Genomic DNA, 14,366 nt, shown 5'->3' with positions numbered 1-14,366 from the left:
CACATAGTTCAAAACTTTCATTTTTACCTGTGCCCTAATTGGTTAGACATATGTACAACTCTTTTAATATTCGCCTACTCTCTCCCATCCTTTCCTTCTTCATCCTCATCCATCCCCTAATCACCTGTTCCCAGGTTACCAAGTCCGAATATAGAAAGAGTGTGTAGCTGCTACAGTTTCTAGAAGTGGGTTAGGCAGGTCATTGATGAACAATGACCCATCAAGGACTTTCGTTGGCTGAAGGGAGAGACAGACAGGTATCAGGTTTCCTGTTGGAGGGGAATTGTATTCTGAATGGTAGTAATTGCCCTGAATCAAGCTCAGTGCTTCAACGACAGCCACTCATACCTGTCCAGTCTCCTCCCTTGTCTTATAACTGGTCCAGCAGTTAAATAGCTGTAGAGCACCATCTCCTGTCTCATTTTCCCTGAGTTCCAACAGCAGTAGTAGCAACAGCAGCTGTAGAAGCGGCAGCCAGATAGGCAAGGCTGTTGCTTGCAGCCGCTGCGTGGATCGCCTCCTCCTCGCTACACACACACACACACACACACACAGACGCACACACACTTCAATATCAACGCATCTTGCTATAAATCAAGGACTCAAAGACACGAGAGAAGAGCATTAGTCATGGACAACAGGTATTTCATCTCTGACAAATTCCTCCCGATGCTTATTGGTATGGATAATAAAATAATAATTCGTGATACCTAGTTGGGAGCCTGGAGGCGGCCGCGGTAGAGGAGGGGGGAAGTGGGAGGAGTGAGGGGTGGGGAGGGGGGCTGCCAAGATGACTCTGAGGCTCCGGAAACCTCCAGCTTTCAGCCTCCGCGGTTTTTGAGTTGCAAATTGTCAGGAACCGGGAGGCTGCCGGCAGCCCGTGTTGTTGACTGGAAGTGGATTTCCATCTCTCAGACACTAGTTAGACTGGGCTGGGTGTTCTGGAAGGGGGGTGGAAGTCGAGAGGAGGAGATGCTGTGAGCAGAGTTCTTGAAGCTCCACTCCTCTGGGGAAGCCGAGCTGAGAGGGAGCCTTCTGACTGAGCGGAGCGTGTGAATTGGAAGGGATCCTGTTAGCTGGCGAGTCCCGGTTCCTCTCCGGAAAATCAGCCGCTCTGGCTCCAGAGCTGTGCCCAGCCTTCGCCTGCATCACACTGCAGCAAGTTCAGCTCGACACGGTTGGTAATTTGAGTGGCTTCTGGGTATGTGGTGCGGGGGGAAGGGAAGCTGACCAGAAATGGCGAGGAAAGTTAGAAAAGCAGAGCTTTGGATTCTCCAGGAGATATTGAATCGGTTTGTCTCTTTGACTTCCGTCCTAGTTATGCTGTGACCGAGTTACTCTGTTAGGTACCTACGGACACTGCTTGTCGGGTAGGTCTGCAGGAAGCACCCTGTTTATGGTGATTTTCGGCAACAACACTGGTAAATGCGTTTTCTAGATTTACTTACAAGAGTGGGCTTCTGAAAGTTGCTAATGCATAACAGCTTGCATTTTCAACAGAAAATTTGTGAGGAGGCTGGCTTAGATTTTCAAATGCCCAGTTAATTAAGTTTCATTCCAGACTTACTGGTAACCTGTAAAGAAGCCATCAAACAAAACAAGAGTCTTTGATTTACTTTGTTAAGACATGAAGTAGGTCTTTAAATAATTGCTAGGCAACAACCTGAGGCGACACTGATGATATGAGAAACATTCAAGTACTCTTTAGTGGGTACAGGATTTCCCCACTTTCTTACTCCAGCAATAATCTCTTCCACTTGCTAAATGGTGCCTTCTTTGAAATTTCTAAGTGTTGGTTTATTACATACATGGATTTATACTTAGATCCAAGCAGCACTGTGTTCACTGGAAAAAAAAAATGAGGCTTAAAAAACTTTTTAAGAAAATGACTTCTACTGGTTGCTCAAATTGCAGATAACCAACTTTTAAAAGGAGGTAGAAACAGGTCAGCCCATTGTAAAGCAAATGACCAAATGAATGTGAATACAAGCAGAGCATGAAAGGTCTTTTTCAAAAAGGAAACCAGGAATAATCTAAGAACACTGGGGTATTTCTAACCAGGTCCTCTCTTACACTGACTATATTTTTATAATAGAGAAAAAAAGAGGACTCTCAAGCAGAAAGAATATGTCACAAAAATACTAGATTTAGCTACAGGATAGTTGAAGACAATACTATGTTACTATAGTTTTCTCCAAGAAATATTAATGGAAAAGCAGAGGTTATCCAAAACATAATCCAGAATTTTGAGCTGAACACTTTCATGTACTGCCATAAATGCTATAGGTGGAAAGGGGTGTCAAAGCCTTATGAGGCAACTATTGTGAAATATAAAGTAATCGGAATTCTCTATTATTAGAAAAGAGGAAACAAAAGATCAGTCTTTTCCAATTATTTTAGTATAATAATCTCCAAATATTATAGTTTTCAGTTTTATCAATATTTGTCTAACTACCTGCATTTTTTTATAAACATATTCTGAATATAATTTAATTACTTTGCCTATGCATCTTAGGGATCTCCAGGTATATTTGTGGTCTTATTGCAATACACAGCTTGTTGGAGGTAGTCCATTCCACACATGCATAATTTCTCAGTGCAAAAAAACTTACATCACAAAGTCAAATATAATCCAGGGGATATATTTGTTATGATAGTGCATGCATGATGGTGGTTAAAGTTTTTAGCAAAAAAGAAAAAAAATCTATACAAAGACTAAAAGAATATGTTTGTGGTGAGTTTATAAGTAGTTCCCAGATAACTCTAGAATAAATCATTATCCGAACTTCAATAATTTAGCTAAAGAGAATAAAAATCAGCCTGAGAACCTGGTTGAAATTGATAAAAATTTAGATTGAATAGGAGTCCTTCAGGATCTCTTTAAAGAAAAAAACTTAGGCAGGTGGTATTGAGTTTGGGGAATACCTTTGCTTGGTATTTTGGTTGTCCTATTGGTAAACAAACCTCGTGTTATATCCGAGGAGAAGATTTGCAAAGCCATTTTTGGAATAAAATAATTATTTTGAAGTTTAAACCATTGGTAAGGTTTGCTGGAACAGAGTCTGAACTAGACAAGTATCCTGTGACTCATGCTTTTCCTTGCACACGTGAAAGAAGGAAGAGCTGTGGCCAGACAAGCCGGACGAAGATCATCTGGTCCCTCAATCTAACTCTGCCTACCAATCATGACTGTGACGTTGATATCCAGGCTTGAAATGATATTTTAAGAATATCCTTTCCTGGGTGCTTCTCTTCCTGGCTGGCCTCAGGAATAGAAGTGTGCTTATGTATGCTTGGTACTCTAGCGTTATTCTCTTTATAAGAGTAACGCCTTTAGCTTAGAAGCACCTGCCTGGAGGGAGTTCTAGACAAGATATTGGTGAAGCCTCTTCCTAGTGTTCCTCTTGCATCCATGGCATTTTCTTTCTCTTGCAAAACACCAGCACAAAATATGACCTCCAGTAAGAATCCCACCCACCTGTTCATCCTTAAGGTATTGACTTGATAGCTCCTTAAGTTATTTGCATGTGTGGTTTTCTCACTGTGTAACCCATTAGAAGTTCCTGGTTATAGTGAGCAGTAATGGCAGGACTTAGGTTAAGCACTTTGTTTGCTTTATAATTGTAGTCAATTTACAGTATGAGTTTCAAGTGTATAACATAGTGGTTCAGTATTGTTATGATTGTGTTCCATTGAAAAATTATAAAATGTTGGCTGTATAACCTGAGCTGTATATTACATCTTTGTATTTTATTTATTTCAAACCAAGTAGTTTGTACCTTCCCCTGTCATGCCCTTCCCAAGGTTAAGCACTTTGAATATGTTTTCTCACTTATGGGATAAGAGCTACAGGAGAGAGATGGCATTCTCTCCCATTTATAAGAAATTCAGCCCCAGAGGGAATAAGCAAATTACCAAAAGAACATATTTAGTAATGGTGGGTTTGCATTAGCCCTCAAGTGTGACTAGCTCCAACCCTTCATCACTTTGTCACTTTGTTTTATTACAAAGGTGCTCAACCATGGATCAAGTGGAATGAGCTGATTGTTTTGTGGATGGTGTGGGCTCAGAGTGCTTGAAAAATTATATCAGTCAAGAGAGAACTCTTAGCTTTACTGATACCCAAGATTGAATCTGCTTAAATTGGAACCTAAATTGACCCTAAAACCAAATGTGGCATACTTTACAATTCCAATTTCAGTGTTCTGCTCTGGCTTCATGAATCACGAAACTGAAGCTGAGGGCATCTTTGCTGGGAAGAAAGATGATGGAGTTAATGTGAGAGTAAAATAAGGAGATCACATGGTTGGAGGCTGGGCTGAGACCTTGTCTAGATTCTGTGCTCTGGGGAACTCTTAAAAACAACCTCTTTGGGCTGTGTGTGGGGTGGAGATGTTTAAAGACACAGATAAAGCAGAGACTCAAAATATCTCCTTAAATAGGTCTGATTATAAAAATTAGATTAGCCTTGTGTCCAGATAATCTCCTTTGTGTGTATGTGCGTGTATGTGTGTTCAAGAGTAAAAATGATGATTCAAAGAAAAGTAGGGATAAAGACTAGATGATGTCTGAAGAGGAAAAACAGTGCTTGGAAATATCACTGGCTCTTGCATAATCACCTTCTGAAAATTTGCCAGGAAATGAAAGGCCATCTTTAACTGGTGAGGATAAAAGCAAAAATGGTTCATTTAGGTAAAATTTGAAGTGTTAAGAATAACATGATTACTGTCATTTGTCATCTCATCACAGGAGACAAATACTAACAAGGAATAAAATGAAAATGTTATGGGCATAACGCCAAACAATATTTTAAGATTGGTCTTTCTCAGCATGCTAAATTTAAACAGCTGAAATTCTTTTTTTTTAAGTATTATCTGAGTCAACAATTGGAAATGAAGAATTTGCCTTGTAACAGGGAGTCTGTATTGCATTTTAAGTTTGAAACACAATGTCCTTGACTCAGTTATTTCTTATTGGCAATATGCCAGTCACTACAGATTAAGGAGCACGAAAGCTGTCATCTTCAAAATTAATGTATAAATGTACATGCTCCATAAGGAAAGGTGATGCTACTGAGCTGTTTTCATAGATCTGTATGGTGATGGGGCTTTGCAAATACATTCATGATGTCAGCCCTGATTCTTTCTCTTTTCTTTATCATTTGTGATACTGCCAATGGAAGTTAGGAATAGAGTTAGTTTCAAGGGTTGATTTTTGAATGTGGTGCCTTGGCTTTCTTGCCCTCATATTTTAAAAATAGTGACAGTAACTTTTATTGTGTGCTTCCTACATGCTAGTTGCTTGTTTAAGCATTTTGAGCATATAATCTTGAAAATACTCATATGGGATAATCCTATTATCATTATCATTTCCATTTTATAAAGAGAACACTGATGCACAAGAGGGTTAAATGACTTACCACACAGTTAGAGACTAGGATCCAGCTGGGATGGGAACCCAACAGTCTGGCTCTGGAGCCCATGCTTTTAACCAAGAGCTCCAACCTACTCTAATCACTGGTTTGTTATGACCCTGCATGTTGCAAGCTATTTGGGACTTCCCTGGTGGCTCAGACGGTAAAGCGTCTGTCTACCTACAATGCGGGAGACCTGGGTTCGATCCCTGGGTTGGGAAGATCCCCTGGAGAAGGAAATGGCAATCCACTCCAGTACTCTTGCCTGGAAAATCCCATGGAAAGAGGAGCCTGATAGGCCACAGTCCATGGGGTTGCAAAGAGTTGGACATGACTGAGCAACTTCACTTTCACTTATGGCTATTTTGGGGCTTCCCTGGTTGCTCAGATGGGAAGGAATCTGTGTGCAGTGTAGAAGACCCAGGTTTGATCCCTGGGTCAGGAAGATTCCCCTGGAGAAGGCTATCTCTGTCTATAACTTCTTTCTGGATACAGTCAGTCTGTTAGGATTTACCTGCTGATGCATCTGTATCTCTTAAGCTTCTGCTCTAGTATCATCACCTTCTTGAATTCTGTTTATATTCCACCTCTGGCCCCACTGTCCTTCTCAATGGTTCCACTGAAATGTGTGCTTGACTTTAAAATTGAATATGCCACAGAAGGTTGAATAATCTTATCTATGGAAACCAAACCTTTTTTATCTCTGGGACTTCAGTGCTGGTATACTGGATTCAAAGCTCTAATTCAATTCTATGAAAGAATTAGTCCCTTTCACAGGCTTTGCTGTTGTTCAGTCGCTAAGTCGTGTCTGCCTCTTTGCGACCCTATGAGCTATAGCCTGCCAGGCTCCTCTGTGTTCTCCAGGCAGGAATACTGGAGTGGGTTGCCATTTCCTTCTCCAGGGGATCTTATTGGCAGGCAGATTCTTTATCAGTGAGCCACAAGGGAGGCCCTTCACAGGCTTTACCCCTGCAAAGGAAGGCTAGAGAATAGTCTTTCAGTTGTAAGTTGCAAGGTCTGAGCCACATAGTATATTTTAATACATTGAACTCATAATTATTATAAAATTACTCACAAGATATTTCTCACCCTGTCTGGAACTGCATATCTAGAACATAGGAGCTAATGTTTTATGATATGATAGATGTCATACTTATTTCCAAATCATAATATTGAAATTTGTAATGAGAGCTAGTTTATGGTACTAATGTATTTTTAAGGGGGAAAACAAATATTGGAATAAATTATCCATTAAAAATGTTTTGCTCTGTGGGACAATAAAGTTGCGAAATGGTGCTTTTTATAAATTGTTTGTTGAACTCTTTTTTGAGGAAAAGTCTTGAGGCTTTAATTCAGTCATTGCTCAAAAATATTGAGTCATTATCTGTGACCAAACGATAGAAAGTTGACTACCACTAGAGGAAAATGAAGAAATGGATGAAGGTGAGAGTGAAAGTTGCTCCGTTGTGTCCGACTCTTTGTGACCCCATGAACTATACAGTCCATGGAATTCTCCAGGCGAGAATACTGGAGTGGGTAGGCGACAATACTGGAGTGGGTAGCCTTTCCCTGCTCCAGGGAATGTTCCCAACCCAGGGATAGAACCCAGTTCTCCTGTGTTGTGGGAGGATTCTTTACCAGCTGAGCCACCAAGGGAAGCCTGGATAATGGTGGGAAAATTAATCCCCATTTCTCCTCCTCCAAAAGAAGCATTTTCTGTTTATGGGATAATTTGGGTTTTACTTGGTAAATGATTTTTAAAATTTCTTTCAGTAAGTATGTAAATATTATAACAATGTGAACTAGATGGACATCACATAAGGCTTTCCAAAACACAATATTTTTATTAAAAATATCATCTTAGGTCAAATGATTCTATTTCAGTCTCTTTCTAATCCACATGAATTAGTTATGAAATATTAAATTATAACCAGGAAAAGGACAGACGGAATGAGAAGTACGGTAGCTATTTAAAATCTCTTTGAAATTCTGTCAACAGACTAATCTCTGGATAAGCTTTCCCCACTAAGGTGGCTAGGCCTTCTTTTGTAATATAATTACAATTAGGTTGAAAGAATCTTAGCTCATATCATAGTTTGATGATTCATCTTGAAGATGTGGAGAAGTTGACTCCATGTATAATTTCTGAACATGCAACAATGCTCATTTGAATTTCATTATTCCCTTCTTAGACACTATGATATAGGGGTTAAAACTTACATTTTATATTCAAATTGCCTGGCTGCAAATCTTTACTACTTGGATGACCTTGAGCAAGTTAGTTAAATTCTACGCTTTAGATTTCTCTTTGAAAAGCAGGGATAAATGAAAATGATACCCACTTCATAGAATTAAATGATTTAATCATGTAAGGGTCTGAGAACAGAAGGCACATAATAAATATTTAAAAGTATTAGTTATTTATTATTTCCTATTAATTTTGGGGATGTTGTCTTAGGTAAAGAATGAAATATCAATAACAGAGAAAACATTTGAAATAAAATCTAAATCTAAAAATAGTTTTTAATCTTAGTTTTATATTATTAAAAATATGACTCATAAAATCTATTAAATGTTATAATCAACATTCTCTATAGAGTCTTATTATTTTTCCCAAAAGGGTTTTGTTGAATTATAAAAAATGATAACAGTTAACCCAGATCATTTAAATAACACATGTAAACACCACCCATAGAGTGGCTGGCAAAATTTTAATTCACCTCCTCTTAACTAGAATCATAATAAGAGGTCTTTCATTTTCATTCTTCTTCTTAAAAATATAGTCACAGCTATCCCACTCCAGTATCATGCCTGGAGAATTCCATGGGCAGAGAGGCCTGACAGGCTACAGACCGTGGGGTTGCAGAGTCGGACACAACTGAGCGACTAACATATCTACATCATTCATTTAAGATACAGAATGATATTCTGTTTTCGTTGATATTGACTACTCTGCTGTTTATAGCCAAGCCTGCTGGAAAATGTGACCTCTTCTGTGAGGAGACTGATTACTCCCTAGATCAGCTCCTTTTGAATTGGATGAACTGGATAGAGGAAGAAACAGAGGTGCTGTGCAAAAGCATTATAGGATCCTTGACCTGAAAACAGGCTTAAAGCACAAAAGATGAGTTTGTAGTTTATTCAGCAAGTTGTTTTGCTGAGACAGAGAATGTAAGGAAAAGTTCTTCCTGGGCTTTTGACCAAGGAATCCCTTTGCTGCTTCCTTAATCAAAAGACACAAGAGCTGCGGAATTCTCACTTGCCTGCTCTTTGTAGTATATGTTGTAGAGATTGTCAGCAACACTCAACTATTTCTAGGAAATGTAAGGTTCAGTAGACATAATTATTAAAACCATCTCCTTAAGAAACACAACTCGTAACACCATGACACTGGATTCTGTTTCATCTCTCAGTCATGGATGGGCTACTGTCTTTGTCAGGCACTGGGCCAGACTCAGGGAAGGCAGTGGAAAATAATAGACAAGTTCCTGTAGTACTGGCCTCATTTCACTGAGAGAGAAACAGGAAGCAGATAGATTAAACAAAGACCCCAGGGCGTGATTTATTGTTGTGGTTGTTATCATTGTAATACATGCTATGAAAAAAAAAACCAAAATGCTAAACAGAGAACAAAGATCCCATTTACTGGAGGACAAACTGGTTTCAAGACCCGTAAGAACTACTCTCCCCCACACCCCCCTCTTTTTTTTTCTTTTTCATTATAGAACAAATTTCTAGTGTTCACAATGAATAGAAGGGGATTATACACCTGAGATAATCCTTTAAACCAAGACAGATGAACTCATGGTGAATCAGAATTTCAGAATTATTGAGCAAAACATTTTCATTCAGGCCAAAACATGACTCCCACATTGCTTTTCCCTTTACCTTTATATTACAGGATTATTCAGCTCGTGGCAGCTTTTAAAGATGAGAAAAATGCATGTACTCAATGTTGCTTAGTAACTTCTCTTGCCTGTCATTTTGGGCTGCACATAAACAACTCGTAACTTCCCCACACTTGTCCCAAATTACTAGAATCGGGAAAGAGCACACAAGCTGATGAGTCACTTTGCAATCCTGTTGTTCCTAATAAGAGTTCTGATTACCAGGATGGGTGCTTTATTGTTATATAATGTTATTTGCCACGCCATATGTCAGAACTTTCTGTTTGGCAAGTAGAGGTTCCTTCCCTATAACACATGGAAGAAAGCAAAGCATAAAAGCCTTTCATGGGAGGGCTGTTGTTTTGTTTTGGGTCTTTGGTTTTAAATGTGCTCTATCCAAAGTGTACTAGACAACATTCTGTGGGAGTAAAGTGGTAAGGTTTTTGAGCTTCAAATGGGGATTCTGTTTTGGAGCTACTAATGCTCCTTTCATTCAAACTACCTGCAGAACTGCGTGGTGGCACAGCTGGTGTTGAGGTAACTATATTATCTTTGTGTGCTAAGTCACTTCAGGCATGTCCGACTCTCTGCAACCCTATGGACTGTAGCCTGCCAGGCTCCCCTGTCCATGGGATTCTCCAAGCAAGACTACTGGAGTGGGTTGCCATGCCCTCCTCCAGGGGATTTTCCCAACCCAGGAATTGAACCTGTATCTCTTATATCTCCTCCATTGGCAGCTGGGTTCCTTACCACTTAGCGCCACCTGGGAAGCCCATATTATCTGTATAAGCTCACTTTCAAAAAAACCCCAAAAGAATGGTTTCAATGTGGCTGTAATAATTTTCCTATTCTGTTGGTTGAATTCTTGAAATTAATAACTTTGCAAAAAAGGAAACACTAAGAATCTGTTAGATTTGATGTATATGTCAATAGAATTGTAGTACTTTGTTGATCAAAATTTCTTTTCTGCTAAGAAGTGTCAGAGCTCTTTTGAAGGAGCTATACGTTGGTGAGTATCATGGGTGAAGAGGACGTGCCATACTCTCTGGGTCTTTGACATCTGTTTTGCTGATCCTAATAAGTTAAAATCCTAACTATCTCAAGAAATAAGGAAAAATTATTTGACAAATACCAATGTGTTTTAAGAGAAGAAAAGGGAAAGGAAGCTTTCCTTATCTAAACGTTGTTTAGTTGCTCAGTTGTGCCTGACTCTTTGCAATCTCATGGACTGTAGCCCGCCAGGCTTCTCTGTCCATGGGATTTTCCAGGCAAATATACTGGAGTGTGTTGCCATTCCTTTTCCTGGGGATCTTCCTGACCCAGGGATTGAACCCGCATCTCCTGCTTGGCAGGCAGATTCTTAACCAGTGTGCCACCTGGGAAACCCATCTACACATTAAGCAAAGTTAAATAGTTTTCCATATTAAGGATGTCTTACAATTCTTCAGATGCAAGTGTGTGTTAGATTCTCTTGGAGTGAGATTTAGTACAAACTTCTCTGACCTTATTTAATCACAGAATCCCTCTTTATGGAAGTATCTATTAATATATACTTGAAAACCCCAGAACACAATGTGTTGTTCTCATTTCCAAGCATCTACCATACATCAGATTAGTAAGTTCTGGGAAGAAAATTATAAATAGAATCTGGCCCTAACATTAAGTAGCTTCTAAATTGGGTGTTGCAGGAAGACACATAGATGTAGAAATTATAATATCGTGGCCTATGTGCAGCAATAAAAGTAGTTGCAGAGGCTTACCTGATTGCTACAGGAGATGAAGAAATAAGACACTAAGAAATTAATCACAGATCATTTAGAGTTTGAGTTGGGTCTTGAAGGAAATTTGGAATTTATCAAAAAAAAGGACCATAAAAGTATCTGCAAGGATGTATTCACAAAAGATCATTATTCTTTTACCCTCAAGTGGAAACCAGTATTCCTTTCGTTCATCCAGCACAACTCTTGAGTGAACAGTTGGCTACATGAGTAAAGAGATGAGAGCAGCAAAGAAGGGACAGAGATATATAAATTGTGTGGTACAGATGGTAATTCATTCCTTTGAAATAGATAACAATTCATGAGAAAATAATGTAGAATGAGAAAGCATATAATTTAGGGAACACATCTTGATGAATTCGAATATTTTTGAGTGTATTGGAGTAGATGGAATTGTGAAGAGGAAAATGAATCGTCACAGAGGAGGAAAACAGTGAGAGATTTGTGGTATTCCAAAGACCAGAGAAAAACCTCCCACAAGAAAGACGAAGTATTCATAGCTGCCAGATGTTGCTGAGAGGTTAAGATGAGGAGTGAAAAGAAAAAAAAAATCCTTGGATTTGAACACAGGGGGCTCCATGCTGATCTTCCTTAACTAATGGTGTGATTGGGGTGAAGCCGACATAAAAAATGTGTTAAGGATTGAGTAGGAGCTCAGGAAATGGAGATAGAGTGACTCATGCTACATGTCTGTCTACAAAGCTTTTGAGAAAAGATAGGCTGGTTCTGAAGAATCATAGACATTTGAGGAAGCTTTTTCTTTTCTAATGTGGGAGATTCTTGAGCATGTTTATATAACTATGAGATGTTGAAATAATTAAAATGTAGAAGCTAAAGGGATGTTTGATGGATACCACAGAATGTGGAATTGAATTGGTGGCTTGGCCCAAGAGTAACATTCTCTATAAAGAAAGAGGAAAGGAAGGAGGAGAAGAACAATCTTGAGTAGGTGTGCATGTTTTGTGGTGCTAAATTGAGGATATTTCTGGAATTTAAAATTATTTTGTAGAATTTGTACAAAGTGGAGAAAATTTAAAGTTTTTTGACAGTGCTGGAGACTTTATGATAAGAGAAATCTAGAATCTGGATTATATTGGGGGGCATTTAAGTAATCAATTTACAATGATAGTAGTAAATTACTGTTTATCACTCAATGTGTGACTCCTTTCAGCAGTTCAGGGTATGGCATAAAAACAGTTCATCTGAGATACATTGTTTCATTTTGCGTTGCTTTTTATATTATCATCCCCTACTGCCTTTGGTGGAGAAGGAAATGGCAACCCACTCCAGTGTTCTTGCCTGGAGAATCCCAGGGACGGGGGAGCCTGGTGGGCTGCTGTCTATGGGGTTGCACAGAGTCGGACACGACTGAAGCGACTTAGCAGCAGCAGCAGCAGCAGCAGCAGCAGCAACTGCCTTTGGTATCATCTGTCATCTTCTTTATTACTCTTTCAAATTTAGAAATCTGGATGACAGTTTTTTATATCTCCTATTTTGATAATGATTAATGAAAGTATATAGGTAGATAAGTCAATCAATACCCTACAGAAATTCCTTAGCCACCTTACCTTCGTTAACATACCACTCTGTTGCAGGTTAACCACTGGACAATGACTCCAGTCTGAATCTTGATATTACCTGAAATTTATCATGTTTGAGATAATGAATCATGAAGCAGTCATCACCTAATTCTCTCTACCTCCTACCAGTCTCTAGTACCTTGACATACCTTCTTTTCTTCCAATGCTTTTTTTCTCATTCACCTTTTCTATACTATTTGGGCAAGGCCTAGTATAAAACTTAAATAAATCACTCTTTGCTCAACCAGATCTTTATTCCTTTGTATTCTTTTCTTTCATTTTATATCTGACAAAATCTACCATCTCTCTATTGAGCACCCTGGCTTTGCTTTTTCACTTGGGGTACTGAATGCTAGTGAAAATTAAAAAAAAAAGAAAAAAGAAAAAAGAAAACTAGTACCATAATAAATTTGTGATCTCCCATCTTAGTCTCATCTTTGTAATTCTTCAAGTGCCTATGTTTTATTTCCCTTACCATTCTCCACAGCAGTCTTCTCATAACCCTGCTGCACATGTACTGTATATTTCCTTAAGAAAAGAAACACTTGAATATCTGTAACCTTTCCTCTGTGTCATTTACTTTTTTGTACTGGCATTTAAATACTTTAATTAACTTTGGTTTGAATTTTAAAAAATATGAATATCCACAATTACTTCAACCTTGTTCCCCATTGCCACCCACCTTCTCTATACCCTTGCTCAGTGGAGAAGGAAATGGCAACCCACTCCAGTACTCTTGCCTGGAGAATCCCATGGACAGAGGAGCCTGGTGGGCTATGGTCCTAGGGGTCGCAGAGAGTCAGATATGACTAAGCATGCATGGAGATAAAACTCCATGACACAGCCCCTCTTTATCTCTTCAAGAATGTCTGTTGCCACTCTGTTCTCTTCCAACCCAGTATTCTTTTGACATTAAGCTGCTTAAAATACCCTTTCTGTCAGTGCTCCTTTCTCATCTGACTTGTTCTCCATTGTGTCTCACGCTCTTTATTTCTCAGAGCTTAGAACAGTAATTGGTATAAAGCAGGTACCTAGAAAAATCACTGAATATGTAAGTGAACTTTGAAAATGTCTCTTTCTAAACTAGGGTCGATCAGTTATCTTGTAGAGCATCTCCCTGGGTCAGCAATGTTTTTATCCTCATTCTCTGAAATACATTGTTTCTTATGTCCTCCCTGTGCATTTTTCAGCATGATTTTTCACTGATTCTGAACAACTGTCTATGCTTTAGCATATGTTTTCCCCTTGGAACATAATAGTAATAAATATATTTGCTCAATTTGATATAAGTCATGTGATTCTGTTTTGAGAGAATGAGAGTAATCTTTTTTTAATTTTTAAAAATTTGTAAATTTTTAATTGGAAGATAATTGCTTTACAATGTTGTGTTGGTTTCTGCCATACAGGAAGAGATTTTTTTTTTTTATATGAGGGTAGGAATTAGAGCTTTATTTCTGCAAGATTGGCAGCTTACATTAGATTTAGGCATTTGTTTTATTTGTGACATTTATCTGCGGATTGATGATTGGCATTCAGTTGTGAACCTGAATATAAGGAGGGAAAAGGATCAGGGTTGTTTTCAATATTTGACAAGAACAAGGAGGGAGACTTTGAGGGCTTATAGGAAATAAACAGAAAGCTAAGAGGTCACCAATGTGGAGAGAATAGAAAATAACCTAGTCTGTTTTCCCCGGCGCTAGGACACTTT

At 38.7% G+C, this 14,366-nt stretch overlaps 1 protein-coding gene across 7 annotated transcripts in view; it reads left to right on the top strand.

The window, feature by feature from the left end:
- The first annotated feature begins 429 nt into the window (after window positions 1–429).
- DGKB (diacylglycerol kinase beta) overlaps window positions 430–14,366 on the top strand; it is an 877,599-nt gene continuing 863,662 nt past the window's right edge. For 3 of the 7 annotated variants that reach the window (XM_069587582.1, XM_069587580.1, XM_069587584.1), the window contains exon 1: window positions 430–641. The gene's annotated coding sequence lies outside the window, so the exon portion shown is untranslated. Of the gene's footprint in view, window positions 642–789; window positions 1,178–14,366 lie in introns of those variants that run through there. The other 4 variants (XM_069587583.1, XM_069587581.1, XM_069587579.1 and 1 more) reach the window with 2 other exon arrangements.

The sequence above is a fragment of the Ovis canadensis genome, chromosome 4, assembly GCF_042477335.2.
Source record: "Ovis canadensis isolate MfBH-ARS-UI-01 breed Bighorn chromosome 4, ARS-UI_OviCan_v2, whole genome shotgun sequence".
NCBI lineage: Eukaryota > Metazoa > Chordata > Mammalia > Artiodactyla > Bovidae > Ovis > Ovis canadensis.
The sequence above is the reverse complement of the archived record's forward strand: the minus strand, read 5'-3'. Positions and strand labels throughout refer to the sequence as shown.